Genomic DNA, 16,378 nt, shown 5'->3' with positions numbered 1-16,378 from the left:
AAATTAAACAGCAAGAAACATTTTTCAGAATATTGTCATTTTCTAGTTGCTACATAGCTTAGGCAAAATTGGATGGGTGGGTCATCTACTGATGGTATCATTTCATTTGGAAGGAAGGACCAGAATCTAGGGATGCCTTTATTATAATCACAATGAAGAAAATACTTTGTGAGATTAACTAGTACGGAGAAAGAATTCTAAATAATACTTTAGTTTACTCAACTTCTCTAGGTACTGACATCTTAGTTTGCATCCAAAGTTTGAGTAATGTCCAGTCAGGATCAACAACCTCTATCTTCAGCCAGAATGGACGAGACAGAAGAAATGTCCACAGATGCAATTCATTGCCTCCTCAAATATACTTCAGCGCCTTAGATCAAAAGAATTAGCATCATCTGGGAACTTGTTAGAGTGGCAAATTCTAAGACTTCGCCTGCTGAATCAGAGTCTCTGTGGATGGGACCCAGTAATCTCTTTTAATGAGCTTTCCAGGTGATTCTGATGCACGGTCAATTTAAAGAACTACTGGAATGTAACACAGTAGCAGTTTAGAGCGGGAACTCTGGAACCAGACTACACAAATTTGAATCTATTTTCTATCATCTACTAGTTCTTCAAGAAAACTGAATTTAGGCAAGTTATTAAAACTCTTTGTGCCTCAGTTTCCCCACCTGAAAAATGGGGCTAGTAATAGTACCTTTTTTATAAGACTAAATCAGTTAATACTGGGGATGCACTTAGAACAGTCTCTGACACATGGTAAGTGCTCTAAAAGAGTTTCCTATTATTATTCTCCTGGGACTGTAGCCATTTCCTACTTAATATTTCTGGAATCTATAAACCACAGTACGAGAGCAAAGATGTATCTCATATCAAACAATTACCATGTCATTCACTTATACATTTATTCATCAAATATTTATTGAAAATCTACTAAGTTTAAGGCATGATGTTATGATCTTCACAGTTTTAGATAATAACTTACACTCTTAAAAGGCACATTTAAGAGTGAATTAGGAGGGCAGATGGTGGTACCTGGATCAGGGTGGGTTGGGTAGAAATTGTAAAAAACAAAAATGAAACCTCTACATTAAAGAAAAAGGTATCTATTTAACCAAAAACAGAATAGAAAGTACACATAATATCCCCCATCAATGAGGATTCCTAAACTTGTGTTAACTTTTCTCCTAATTGTAACACTATTTTGCATGTGACAGTGGTGGACTGATTACTGTACCCCCCAGTTTTGTTAAACAAGCTTATTTATGTTTATATTTATATATATATATTCTTTAGAAACTGATGTTTATTTTCCATCAACCTTATTTTCATCTTCCTTAAGAGCCTGTGGAAGAACAGCTTAAGATCACTCAGTGCTTGTTCCTGCTCATTCATTGGCCTGAACAGTGGAAGCTGCAGACTAGTCTTCCGTCGCAGGCTAAGCACTCCAGTCTTGAGCAGAGAACTGTTGAATAGGCACAGAAGGCACCTGCATGACTTCAGACCAGTCTGCAACCTTAGGTTGAGTAGCAGTACATTCAGGAGCTGGAGCAGTCCACTCACCCTGAAATTTATCCTTCGTCACAGCTTTTTCAGTGGCTCCCTGCTCTTCCTTTTCACTCTCTTCAGGATCTCTCTAGTAGTAAAGATCAGGCATGACCTCCCACGGGTGTTTACATGTGATGCTGCCACACATGCACAAAAATTCCCAGGCCAGCATCCACATCAGACTCACTGAGGGAGCTCCCTTGTTGTTGCATGGGATGGTGATGTCCACATAAGGCAGAAGAGAATCTGTGTTGCACAGGGAAATTGTAGGCAGGTTAACATAAGACACCTCTGTGAGAGGCTGGAGGTCAGCCCTGGGATCAGTAATAACCAGAAGACGCGGCTCCCAGAATGCTGTCTGGTTCTGCTTAGTGAAGGTTCCAGGAGTGCAGTCACCAGCAGTAAGAGTGGCTCCAGTGGCAAAGGCAAACATCAGCACAGCTCACTGGCCAGTATTCTTGGAGAATCTGACATTGACATCAGCAGGGTTCTCAATGGCAACAGTGGCACGAGCTGCCAGCAGAAGCTTCTCCCAGGTCCTCTTCAGATTTATGATGTAGATGCCATCACTTTTCCTTTTGGAGATGTACTGTTCCATCTGGAAGTCGAGGTTGGTGCCACCTAAGTGGGTTTCTGCAGCAAGAAATTTGAAGACATCCTCCTCCTTCATTTGCAGGACATCAAGGGCTCCGGACATTGGGAAAGTTTCCCTTTGAGTTATGATAAGAATCCAGAGCAACATTGCTTGGACCCCTTTCTGGAAAGTGAGAAAGAGTAAATATGCTTATTTAAAGAAGGGTGTACAACTCAGTAAATCAACTGATTTTGCTTTTTTCATTTTATTTCCACTTAACTACTTTGTCTAGAAATCTTGATGAACTTTTCAAAATCTATCTCAAGTGTTGAGTCGTACGTTTGTTTTATTGGTTTTTTTGGGTTTTTTGTACTATTTCTACCTATTCCACTCTGATTTAGGTACCATCATCTGATCTCCTGACTAATGTAATTCATTCTTAAATATGGCTCTTAAGATTATGAGTTAGTGTGTAAAAACGTTCAGCATCATGTCTCGAACCTAGTATATTTTCAATAAATATTTGATGAAAAAATACACAAATGATGTAATGCTTGTTGTGGGATATATGTTTGCTCTCCTATTGTGATGATGTATATTTTTCATCTTTTTACTTTTAATCTACATATATCATGTTTGAGCTGTGTTTCTTGTAAATGGCATACAGTTGGGTCATTTTTTAAAATGCATTCTGGCAATTTCTTTTTTAAAAAAACTCATTTTTCCAGGTACAGTGGCTCACATCTATTATGTCAGCTACTTGGGAGGCTGAGGCAGGAGGATAGCTTGAGCCCAGGAGTTTGAGGCTGCAGTGAACCATGATCACACCACTGCACTCCATCCTGGGTGATAGTGAGACTTCAACTGTTAAAAAAAAAATTCACCTTATTGAGGTCATTGACATATCAAAAACTCTCTCTATATAATGTATACGACTTGATGAGCTTAGGGACAATTCATTTTTAAAAATTAGTATATTTAGATCATTTACATTAATGTATGATTGATATATTTGGATTTAGATTGATGCTACTCCAAACTCTAGTGATCTTCCCCAATCTGCCTGCTGCTATTTACTCTTTTGAGTCTTCAAATAGTTGTTCTTGCATTCTATCCAGATTTTGTAATTATATTTAGTGGGAGAGAAGGTGTGAAGCGTGCCTTCTCCATCTTACCTGCAGCTGGAACTCTGGGGATAATTATTGTTAGAGCTCCCCTTAAAAGTAGGGATCAGAATCTAAGTTTCTGACTGTCACGTTAATGCTCCTATCAGATCACGATATCCCAAATGTGCTATTAACCCAACATGCTAACATGACTATTTTCCTTCAGCAAGTGAAAAAAAATACTCTCAACAAAGCCCAGGATGGACTGCTCAGAAAACTCTTCCCAGTTCACTGCTGCAGACTCAGAAGTTCCCCATAGTTCAGAGATGCTTGTGGTGAGCATTTATGAGGTTGTAGACTTCTAATCAAAGCATATTGAATCTCTAGGCTAGCAGATAGCTGACGTCACCAAGTATTAATACTTTTATCTATTAATTTCTTTCAACAAATATTTTTAAAACATTTATTATCGGTTAGGTCCTGTTCTAAGTATCGGGGATGTAGCAATGAACAAGTAAAAGGCCCTTTATTTAGTGGATGAGGAGAGAGGGAAGACAGAAAACAGACATATAGACAGATAAATGAATCAGATAGTTTCTGCTAGTGCTAAGTGCTGTGAAGAAATAAAAACTGGGTGATGGTCTAGAGAATGATGGGGATGGGAAGGGCAGAGTGGCTGCTTTACCCAGGTGGTTGGGGAAAGCCTCTCTTGAAGGTGACGTTTGAGTTTAGATATGAATATTGATAAGGAGTGAATTAGGGGAAGATGGGTACAGAAGATTTCAGGAAAAGAAATAAAATTGCAAAGGCTTGATCTACTTATTTTCTACCTTCCCTTCTACATTTCTGACCTTAGAATTTAAATCTAGATGAGGAAAACATTTCTCTCCCTCCCTCCAGAGCTGGGGACCTTACATGAACCTCAAACTATGCATACATAGTAAGCTACCCTAGAATTAGACTGATACATCCCACTCCCCAATAATATATTTTCCGCAGATCAATGATAGCTCCAATTCTGGCCCAATATTAAGGGAATTTGGATGGTGAATTTTAGGTAGATACAATGTTTAGAATGCAGAAGTCTGATCATCAGATTGTGGATAAGAAATGCAGATTTTCTGTCCCATTCTTTCATGAGAACCACCAAAGCATGTTATTAATATTTGCATTTTGAGTCACATTTTAAAGCTGTCATGAAAGCAAGCATGCCAAGACCACTTATGGACTGTAGATGGCAGACTGTACCCACAAACTAATGGTTGATTCCTTTGAGCACCCTCACAAATATTTTGGAAAGAAGATGGGCTCCAGCTTCTTGCACCACAATGGTTAGAACATCCAAAGTGTATAACAAGGATATTTACAATTGTTGGAACAATTGGAAGGTTTCTATATACTGATGCCACTGAAGTTAGCACCTCACAGTGACTAGACATTTAAGAGGCTCTGGGCTCTCAGGAATAATATTTTAAAGACTAAAACATCCTGGACTCAGTCTTGTATGATGAAAGTTAACACATGTATATCTTAGAGACACTGTCACTTGTCTGTGATTAAGACTGTTGAGAGAGAGTAGTCTTTGAAGTTCTCAGTACTTTCTAGGTTGAAAAACAATATCTGGTGCACTATAGTAAGAAAAGGCAGTAAAACTTTCAAAAATAGCATTTTTATAAATGGCATGATTTTGTGACATCGCCATCTGCTAGCTTAGGGATTCTGTTTGGTTTGATCTTAGAAAAGTGTACTGTGTGATTCCATTTATATGACTGTCTCAAATAAAGATGGAGGGCAGATTGGTGATTGTCAGGAGTTATGGGCAGGAGGAGAAGGTGGCTAAAAAGAGGTAGCACAAGGGATTTTTTTGGGGGGGTTATGGAACTGTTTTGTATCCTGATTATGGTGGTAGATACCTGGGTCTATATATATATTAAAATTAAGGGAACTGTACACAAATGGAAAAAAGTCAATTTTACTGAAAGCGAAACTAAACAATATACAAAAGTAATTTTCCTAATAATAATTCCCCTTCCCTTCAAAAAGCCTTTGAATAAAAGGAGGAGGTTGGGGCCAAATTATCCACTCCCTCAGTCGGAATCATCAATTTTTGCTCAGCTCTTTGCCTTATTCCACGAAAAAGTTAGCCATTGAGTGATTCTAAGAAAAAAGTCTTCCATAAACACATAGTTGAATAATATAGTCTATGCTCTAAAAAGTAAATGATAGTTGTTGAGCTATGAATTGGTATTCATCTGTATCATATACAACTGGGACCATGAACTAGGTCTATCACAAGAAAATGACAAGATATAATTGTAATTCATCAAAAAATTAATTAAAAAGTTAATTTAATAGTAAACAGTTTAATTAATGGACATAATGAGTATATAGACCTGTATTCTACCAACCCATTTATCTATATAGCTTTAATCTGTAACTAAATTTCACGAAAATTCATTAAAATTCAAAAGACATGCTCTTTTTAAGCTTCCAGTAGTACATTTTGTAACAAGATGATAAAACTGACTGATAAAACAATTTTGAACTGTATCTTCCTGTCTTATAGCAGCACAGTATATTTCTCTAAAATTTTTGAGGACTCATTTTGTTTTATTCATTTTATTCATTAAGATGATATTTTATGTTGCTCACGTGAACATAAGGGCAGATTTCTCTTTGCACATATGCATTTTAAAAATGCAACTTGTATTGTTCAGAATGAACTAAATTCAGTGTTGGGAAAAAGGAAGCAGTTTCAGAATCTAGACCTTCTGTCTCAGAATGGTGACATGATCTAGCAGGTCCTTTAGTCTGTTTTCCAGTATCCCATTCCCCAAATGTGGGATGTGATTAATGACATGTGTTTTTTTCTCTACTTCCAAGATGAATTATGCTAATTATTAGTATAAAATATTAATATAATATTAGCTATTGCTGCATGATGTTATTTATATATGTCATCTAACTGGATTGTCACAACGGCCTTATGAAATAGATGTCATAAGTAGATCTAACTACCAGAAACTTGAAATTCTACAGTTTAATTCTGGCTCTGACATCTGAGACACCATGATCTTACAAAGCCCAGGGTCTTCACTCCTGCTTCGCGTCAAGCAAGTCTGCCTTGCTGACAGCTGCCTTCTCTGTGTCATCTGTCAACCTCTCTGATGATGTCAACTGTCGAGTCTCAGTCCCTTAAGCTCCTCAGTTCCCGCCATTATTCTGTGGACTTTTAATGGTCTTGTAGTTGATCTGTCCAAAATACTATTCTTGGATAAATTCAACTCCAGTGACTTTATTTGCACTCCAATTCAGTTACTCAGCTATTGGGTCACACTTCGTAATTGAGAGTTTGATCTATCATAGAAATCAAAGTCTGAAATTCCAGTTACTGACTAAACCTTCCATCCTTCCATCCTTCTAGCTCTTACATGCCCAGACTCCATTTAACCTCACAAAAAACTCTTATTCCCTTGTTCTCTCCATCTTCCCTTTTGTGTCAGCTCCATCAGTTCCCATCTCTCTTTTGTCCTTGTCCAGCTTGACATTCATAGTTAATCACTCGACTTTCTTAATACCAGCCTCACCTTTTTATATCCTGAAGTCTTTCTCTTTCTTGACCTGGCAACCCCTAGACCTGTCCAGTTCACTCCTCTTGTTCCTTTTTACGTTCTTCATTTTTGTTTTCTCATGCGCCGTGAGTTCATCATCCCACTGATTTTTGTTCAATCCTTCTAAACCGCTAAAAGTGCTTCCGGAGGGCTGTTAATGTTGGTTCAACTGCCAAATCTAATACACACAAAAAGTTCTCAATTCCCTGGGTAGTTCTGCTGCATTTCATACTATAGATCATTCATTAAGGTTTCTATTCAGAAATGACAAGTATTTTCTCTTCTGTGTACTATCTTTTGCTGGTTTTGCTATTGGGTTGTTTGCCTTCTTATTAATTTCTAATAGCTCCTTACCTGTAAAGGAAAGAAAAAGAGCCCACTGTCATTCATGTTGTCATCTTTTTCCTGGTTTGTCATTTGTCTTAACTTGGTTTATGGTATTTTGTTCCATGATCTAATTTTTAATACATATGTAGTTTTATTAACTAATCAATTATAACTTCTAAGTTTTAAGAAGCCTTTAAAAAGCTTTTCCTATTCCAAAATTTTATATATATTATATCTATATATTTATATCTATATATATACACATACACATGTATAATCTTACATGTTTTCCTGGTATAGTGTATGTAATTTCATTTAAAAATATAAATATATGATTCATCTGAAAATTATTTTTAGTAGAGATCCAGTTGCTTAACTTCATCTTTTCTTTACTAAAATACCATCTTTATCATATATTAATTTTCTGTATGCATTTAAGCCCATTTCTAAAATTTATATTATTTTCCCCTCATTGTTCTATTCATGCTACCTGTACAAAATGGATTTAATTTTTGTAGAGTTATAAAAATCACCAAGGTAATATACATATCTGTTTTTATATCATTTTACCCTTAGTAGCTACATAGTGATTTTTAGAAATGATGTATATAAATCTCTTATTTTCTTGATCTATCATAATGTATCTTTTGTATCTCCTTGACTTTCCCTAAAGTAAGAGGCAATATATTATAGAAAGGTTAGGTATTTCTCTGTGCCTCAGTTTCCTCATTTTGGGAGATTCAATGAATTAATTCATGTTTATCTCTTAGAATGAGCACATGATAAGTATTCGGTGCTAGCTATTATTGAGTTGAGTAAATTAGGCCTCCTAGCCTTCGCTCGACTGCTTTTTCCACTCTTCTATGTGCACTGCTCCCCTCTCTACCACAACTTTTGTCAACTTTCATCATATCTTCTGTAACAATAATTAATCCTTGCATACTTTGTTCATTGGTTGAATCTAAAATTGAAAATATCAATTACATAGTATTCCATTGTTGTGATTGTGTTAACATTGTTCACTATCCTATGATTTCAAAGTATATTTATTTTATTTTATTTTTTGTCATGCGCCTTCATCATGTCACTAAGATTATCTGTCTTCCTTAAACATATTCCATCATGGTAAGTGATACAATATAATTACTGGAAATGTATTTCCCAGAACCATCTGACTCACTGCAGTCTGGACCAGCTGCTCTCTTGGCTGAATGCCAGGCTGGCATCCTGATTTCCTATTGCTCTAGTCCTGGGTTGGAGCCAGTGTTCTTGGAATCTCAAGTCTTTACCTTTCTTGGATTTTATTCTTGTTTTGTCTGGAGAACATCTTCAAGTAATTTTCTTGAAAGGGTGCATGAGAAATAACTTTCTGAATTTTTACATGTCTGAAAGTGACTTTATTTTTCCTTCTCTCTTCCTCATTTGATTGATATTTTTACTGAGTATAGAATATAGGTTCATAATTATTTTTCTCAGAAAGTTGAAGTTATAGCATCCAGGAATTTTAATAAGAAATTATATCCTTTTTCTTTTGTAGGACATATTTTTCCCCCTCTGGAATCTTTTAGGATGCTCTTCATACCCAAAATGTTCTGAAATTTCTTGAGGATATTCTGTTGTTCGGGTCTTTTTTTTTTAATTACCCTTGTGGTCATGGTTACATGAGTATATACAAATGTCAAAAGTCATCAAAATGGAGTGGCATGTTGAATTGTACCACCAGGAAGAAGAAATCCTGTAATGCTTAAAGTCTGTGCTACAGCATTCAACATTAGATTATATCATTATGTATGGTTTCTCTAAGTGCTTTATGTGTTCATATGTTTAATGTTTTGATCTTCATCTTAAGCAGCAATTCTTTTGGTCCATGAAACCCTCCAGATTTCTGGTGCAACCTATAAACCCCATTCCAGAATAATATTTTTAAATGTTTAAAAGAAAATACATGGGATTATAAAGGAAACCAGTTAAAAAAACAAAATTGTAATAGAGTAATATATTGCTTCTTTATTAACACTTTAAATAATAAGACACAATGTAGGGCTTATAGCCACTATAATTTTAAAGTAGTGATGAATATATGTGATATTTTGAGATGTTTACAACTGAATGTGCTATGAAAATATCTGACTGCTATTGTAACAAAATCACAAGTGTTGTTAAAACTACTGTAGTTTGTATCTATATTTGAAATGGACAGAAATGCTAAAGTCCGTTTAGAGATTAGGGAGAATAAAAATATAATCTTTTCCTTCTAATTTCACAGGCCTCCTGATTTTTATCCATGGACCCTTCTTCGTGAATCCTTGACTTAGAGTAGAGGCTCTTTAAGGTGTGCCAGGCTGCATGTTCCAAAGACAGAGACAACAATATCCCCCACCCTCACATGTTCTTTCACAGTATGACTGTGACACTCCTTTATCAAGAGTTGGAGTTATTTCTCCATACCCTTGAACTGGGTGGGCCTGTGACTCCTTACCTAACAGAGTATGTTGCAAGTGATGTTATGCCAGTTCTGAGCATCTTTCTTAACTGGTCTGTCAACTCCTGCTTCTTTCCTCACAGAAAAGAGACACCATGTAAGAAGGCAATTACTCTGGGACCACCATGCTGTGAAAAGAACAACCCATCTGAATGTTTTTCATATGAAACAACCCATATGAAACATCCCAGTGAGAGCACAGGAGACCAAGGAGCACTGAGGCACCAGATACCTGAGTAAAGAGGTCATCTTGGAAGTGGGTCCTTTAGTCCTACCCACTGTAGCTGATACTGCATGGACAGAGGTGAACTGCTGCTCTGAACTCTTACTTCATTCTTGACCTATAAAATTGTGAGAAAAATAAAATGCCTGTTTCATACCACTTAATTTTGGGGTAGGTAGGCAGCAATAGGTTGAACAGAGAGCACTTACCATGTTCTATATGTCTTTTGTACCCTTTGCATTGATTAGCAAATTGGCGTAAAAGAGGGGCTAAGGAATTGTTGATATTGAGATTTGTGAAGCATTTTTTGTGTCAATAAAGAATCACAGGGAGTTACATCACAGGATCAAATACATTGTCCAATAGGTGGCCTACGGCTACGAGGCACCCAGCCTGCTTTCAAGACCTCAGATTAGCCCCAGGATCCTCCCCAAATGCTGACTCCTGCATGGGTTTCCAAAGAGTTCCAGAGGTTACACTCTCCCCAGAAAGGAACATGAGATGATTTAAGAGAGGATAACAGAAATGCAAGTCAAAATGTTGCAATTGTACTGGAAGCAATCCCCTTGCATATGAACACACAAACTGGGTCCGGGGACAGGCCCAGTGGGGTATTGCTGTATCATGGTTGTGGGCACAGACTCTGAAGCCAATGTGTTTTGACTGAAATCCAGCTCAGCCACAGGGCCTGCAATGTGACTAGGGCATGTGATTTAATCTCTCTGTGACTCAGTTTCTACATCAGTAAAATGGGAGTAAAATAGTATTCTCCTCATAGGAGTATAGTGAGGTTTAAATGAGTTAATATGTTGGGAACATTGCCTGGCACATAGGGGTCCCACTGAAGACCCAATGGCTCTCTCTCTTGAGTTTGTCATTGATTCTTGAGTTATTTAGATTGTTCCTACAATACATGTGTGTCACCTGTGATTTTCGATGGTGCACATTATTGACTTTTTAATCATAGTAGTTTATATTTAATGTGTATTAGAAAATATATGACCAGCATTTCTGAGTTTATACATAGAATAAGATAAAATTGTAAGAAGAGTCAGCTAAAAGATATATTAAACCATAAACGGTATAGCTATGGCCCCAATGGTAAAAATGAAACTAATTTCAAACTATGAAAATATTTGAAATTAGTATTCAGGAGTTGTAAATCTAGGAGTTTGCAAAGGAGAAGGGAATAGAAAAATGGATTCATTTATTCATATTCACTGAACCACCATCAAATTCTAGTAGTTCTTTGCCTCAAATCTATTTTACTTTACATTTGGTCACCCCAAAATGGGCAACACTATTTAACTCTGTATCTGCCTTCCAAAAGAGCAATGTATCTTTAATGGGGCAAGCTGTAATATTTCCATTTCAGCATGTTTTCCTGGAAAGGATCATTAATTGTGGTCTGTGAAACATTGATCTACAAAATTATTGTGCTAATTTGGTAAAAGGAAGTTCACATTAGATTGACTGATTTTATGGCCATGTGCTCTGGTTTCTGGAACTTCGTCTATTTTTTTTTTTTTTTTTTTTACTGGTGTTAAGGTTGCAGCACTAACTACTTGAGGACTTTCCATACAGCTCAGTTACGATTACCGGCTTTGGCAGTGACTTTGCAGCACAAACATGGAGGGAAATCTGGCAACTTTGCTGGAGGTTTCGGCACTAATGTTTTGCTAGGTGGGGTTAAGGGAGGGTGTGAATCATTAACAAATATTTGATTATTTTATCAGCATATTAGATTGCTCACCTGAATAGCTTAGCCCCAAAATGTCATTCATAAAATTATGAGACTATCAAATCTTATCTTCATATCCCATTGCATCTACATAAAAACCACAAGCTTGAGGCCATGTCTAAGTAATTGTGGAAATTCAAATTTAATCAAGAGAGTTAGACATTTTAAGTATAGAGCTATTTATCAAATCTTTCAGTTATATATGACTTTAAAATGCCCAAATAGGAATGTCATTTACCTGAATAAAGTGTGGAAAAAACAATTTACTTTCAGTAAGTGGCATCGAGTTAGAAATTATCAAAATAAAATAATATTCCACTTGGATAGGAATCATATCTTCTTAGCAGTCATTTTCTTCCAAGGCATTAACATCACATAAGTGAGAGACATTTTGGATAAAAGAAACAACAAAATAAAATAAGGAGACACAATTTTATAACTGTGAGAATCTTATCAAAGTACTTTTCTTCAAAAATTGTTTAGTGTTTTAAAAGTACAGCCTCTAGAAGAAGACAGCTTGGGTTTAGATCCCATTCTTGCCACCTCCCAGCTCTGTGATTATATGTGGATTACTTGGCTCCAGTCTCCTCATCTGTAAAATGGGAATGATGTTACTATTAATACCTGCCTCATAGGACTGGCACATAGTAAGTGCCATATAAATACTTGTTAAATGAACAAATCAGACAAAATTTATTTGTTGACCACAGGAATGTTTCATCAATTGATCAATTGCCTTAATGAAATAAGGTGTGTTCCAAGTTCACAAATACATATGGGTACTTTTTCCTGTTTTAACGAAGAGTGACTTCTTAGGAATTATCTATATGTACACAAAATGTTTAAATTATGAAAATAACAGCTTCTTAATATGTCTTGTGTCTTGGAACTACATTGGATTAAAAGCATTATAAATTCTTTTCTTATCTCAATCTGTCCCTGTCAATCTTTCAGAAGACCAAGGGAGGTAATTTTGTGCATTAAGAATGCCTTGAACTGAATGGTGTCCTGAAGAGGCCAGGAAGACAATCTGTGTAGGGAGAAGAAGGGAGATGAAAAAATTTTCTGGTCCATTGTACCCAGGATTTGTGTGCTTTGAGAAAGGGCCATTCATGATTTTCTGCTGCCTTGTGGAAGGAAGAGTACATGTTTCCCAGCCTGGGAAAATTGCTTCATAGTCTGATCTCAGGGGAGTGGCCAGACATGCTTGAAATCATGCCAGCTTCACTGAGCTCACTGAAACCGGGGCCCAGGGGTGACAATTTACTTCTATAAGAAAGAAGTTAAGATATGGCAAGAGACTAAAGAAAGTTGGAAAGATATCTACCATCTACACTCAATATTAATCTATTTCAAATTATTATATTTTATCATTAGCAAGATAACAAATCTTTATAAAATCAATCCTTTGCTTGTTTCTTTCTTTTTGCATATCTGCTTTGAGACTAAATTGGTAATAACTTAACTTGGCTTCACTGTAGAATCCAACTTCCCATTTTAACGATTTTTATTTTTTAAGCATCCTATTTCAGTTGACCTTGTCTTGAAATCCATTTGTTTTGTATTTTGGCGGGGGTAGAATGTCAAGAATGTTATGTTCTCTCAGAAAGAAATACTCAATCAAAGTAACAGTATTAATAAGATCACACATCTGTCTCTTGCTCCACCAAATGAAACTTCCATCATTTTGATAAAAGTTGTCATTTTAAGATGTGGTATAAGAAGATTGAAAAAATTCACACTTTCAAGAGTATAAAGAAAACTAATGGAAAATGACATTTCATGTTTGCTTCTTTTAACTTCATAAAATTCAGAATAGTAATGTTTTTGGTTGGGAATGATAAATTTCTACCTTTTTTCATCCAGTATTTTATTTAACACTTATATAATGTTTACTATGTACCAGGCACTGTTTCTGTCACTTTACAAATATTAACTCATTTATTCCTCATAACAATCCTCTGGAGGTAAGTACTATTATTGGCTACATTTTACAGATGAGGAAACTGAGGCATAGAGAAGTTAAGTAACTTGCCTACAATCATATGGCTAGTTAAGTGGCGGAGCTGGGATTTGAACCCATGGAGTCTGGCTCCACTACTTTATTCTCCTGTTCTCCAAGTATGAGAATGAATAATGCCCCAAACATAGGGATCCTGGTGATGAGTAAAATTCCCCATCAGTCACTTCACTAGAATAGTTACTTCTAACATGTAAGTCATTGGCAAAAATTTGGTTTAAAAGACTTGGCTCTTCCTTTATAAAATTTTAAAATTGAATTATAGGTAGATCAGACATATATGTGAAGAGACACTGCCCAAAAAAGGAAGAAAAAAAAATCAAAAACATACTTTTAAAGATTGAAGGAGAGATATACAAGTTTTGTTTTCTTCCCATTCATTTTATTTATTTCAAGTATAATTTACTTGGTACAACATTTGTAAGAGGGCTGGAAGAAAGAAGTGGTGATAACAAGTAGTTTTGGCAGATGTAACAACAAAGGGTCATGGCTTTAAATTTTCTGTGGTATACCAAAAGTTACTATTTGTCCTAGATTTTTAAGGTTTATTTGTCCTATTTTTAGGCTTAGAAAATATAATCATGGTCAGCATATTGCTATTCATTTAGTAATAAAATGGGTTGTTTTGGGAACCACGACTTATGAATGGTTGAACTTCTTCAGGAGCCATTGCTGTTTGTGTCCAAAACCACTATTTTAACAGGCCTTGATTCTTTCAGTGCCTCTGTTCTTTAGATGAGACTTCTCAGAACTATATTTAAAAACTTAAGCTCGTTCCCAACTTCTTCTATGATTCTTTTTTTTTTCATATATCCTAATGCCTACATAATTAAGGCAATTTTAGACCTCTGAGTTACTTCACAGAATCTTGACTAGGCAGACAAACCTGCATATTCAACACGCCCTAGCGATTGATTATTGCATAGTTTAAAGCAGGGTTTCTTAAAGCAAGGTCAGGAACCACCTGCAGCAGAATCACATCAACACCTGTTAGAAAGGCAGATTCCTGGACCTACCCTAGGCTCACTGAATCAGAATTTCTGGAATTGAGGCCTAGGAACCTGAATCTTGAACAAGTATCCTAGGAGATTCTTCTCAAATTTGAGAACTGCTATTTTAGTAATATTTCTGATACAGTCTCTGTAACCAGTGAATTTAAAGTGGGGCTTCCCAATGAAAACACTCCAGCTTTAAACTGTATGGTTAGCATCTACAGTAATATTAGTTAGGTCAATCAACAGGTTAATTACAGAGGGCCTAATCCGAATTCATCTAGTGTATATTTTTGAACAAAGGACAGAAATAAGTGTTAAGAATATTGTGCAAAATTAACTGGAAGGAGGGGAGATCTTATGATTTAAAATCATAAATGTGGTGGGGCAAAATTTGGTGATAATGATAGAGAGAAAGAGCCAAATCCGTGAACTTTGAAAGAATGAAATTGTAACAGTGCTAAAGAGAGTGGCATCAGCAGGTCAGATATTTTGAGAGATTTTTCAAAGCTAAACAGATGTGATCAAACCCATGAAGAAGTCAAAACGGGAATCACAGAGATGCCCACCAAAGATGAATGTGGTTCTTCATGAGAGAGCCACACAGAGGCTTGGAGCTTGGCTCATCACATAGTCTTAGAAAACTAACCATACACAGGGAAGACTCCAAGCAGCCTACCGAAGGCTAAAAGAACTGGACTGAGATTTGGGCTACTGCCCATTGCTGGGGAGACAGTTCTCAGTTTTTCAGCCAATTTAACTGACTGCTTTAAAAAAAAATGCTTTTTAGAGGAATGTATTAGAATAGAATAGAATCCAGAGCCTCTGCGACATATTATTCACAGTGTCTAAGACACAGCCCCAAATTGCTCTACATAAAAAGAAACAAGAAAATAGAACCCTTACTCAGGGGACAAGACAGTCAACGAAGACTGGTTTTGAAATGACTAAGATGTTGCAATTAGCACATGAGAATTTTCAAGCAGTTATTCAAGAAGATGACTGCTGGGGAAACATATATGTGACGAAAAGGAAAACCAACACCATCCATCTCTACTAATCCTCAGAGCTCTTCATTTGTGGATTATGATTCACAAGAATTTGAGAAAAACTCAGAGCATAAAAGAGGAGGTCTAAGATTAATAAAGTCAAACGCTGAGCCCAGAGAAAACAGAGATAACTTAGGGAGCAGAGGAGAACCTGAAAATTTTAGTATCCTTAAAGACGTTCATGAGAAGATTGCACTAATAAAATAATGAGGCCACTGTGAAAAAGGAACACTCTGTAAATAGGAAAGGATACTTGGAAATTACAAAAAGAATAATGCAGTTGCTGAAGACCAAGTTGGTGTACTGGCAAATGAAATGTATTAGAATGTAGAGATATAAAATAAAAAAGGTAGAAAACATGAGAGAAAAGTTGAGACATGGAAGATAGATCCAAGAAATTCAAGTTCCAGAACACAATTTCCCTATGTCAGAGAAAGGCAAATGTCTTTAGATTGAAAAGACTTATGCAAACCACACAGAATTAGACAGAAAACAAACAATGCAACTAATACCCACACCTAAATACATTCTGGTGAAATTTCAGAACTCTAAGTATAAAGAGAATGCCTTTTAAAATTTAGGAAAAGCAAAACAAAGCAGATTACAGAAGGTACTATTATTGGCTACATTTTACAGATGAGGAAACTGAGGCATAGAGAAGTTAAGTAACTTGCCTACAATCATATGGCTAGTTAAGTGGCGGAG

The 16,378-nt window shown here is 36.2% G+C and overlaps 1 pseudogene; it reads right to left on the bottom strand.

The window, feature by feature from the left end:
* Positions 1–1,366: 1,366 nt before the first annotated feature.
* Positions 1,367–2,245, bottom strand: LOC105826014 (annotated as a pseudogene).
* Positions 2,246–16,378: the final 14,133 nt, after the last annotated feature.

This window comes from Propithecus coquereli, unplaced genomic scaffold (assembly GCF_000956105.1).
Source record: "Propithecus coquereli isolate 6110/MARCELLA unplaced genomic scaffold, Pcoq_1.0 Scaffold12, whole genome shotgun sequence".
In the NCBI taxonomy this organism is placed as follows: domain Eukaryota; kingdom Metazoa; phylum Chordata; class Mammalia; order Primates; family Indriidae; genus Propithecus; species Propithecus coquereli.
This window is presented reverse-complemented; position numbering and strand designations above follow the sequence as displayed.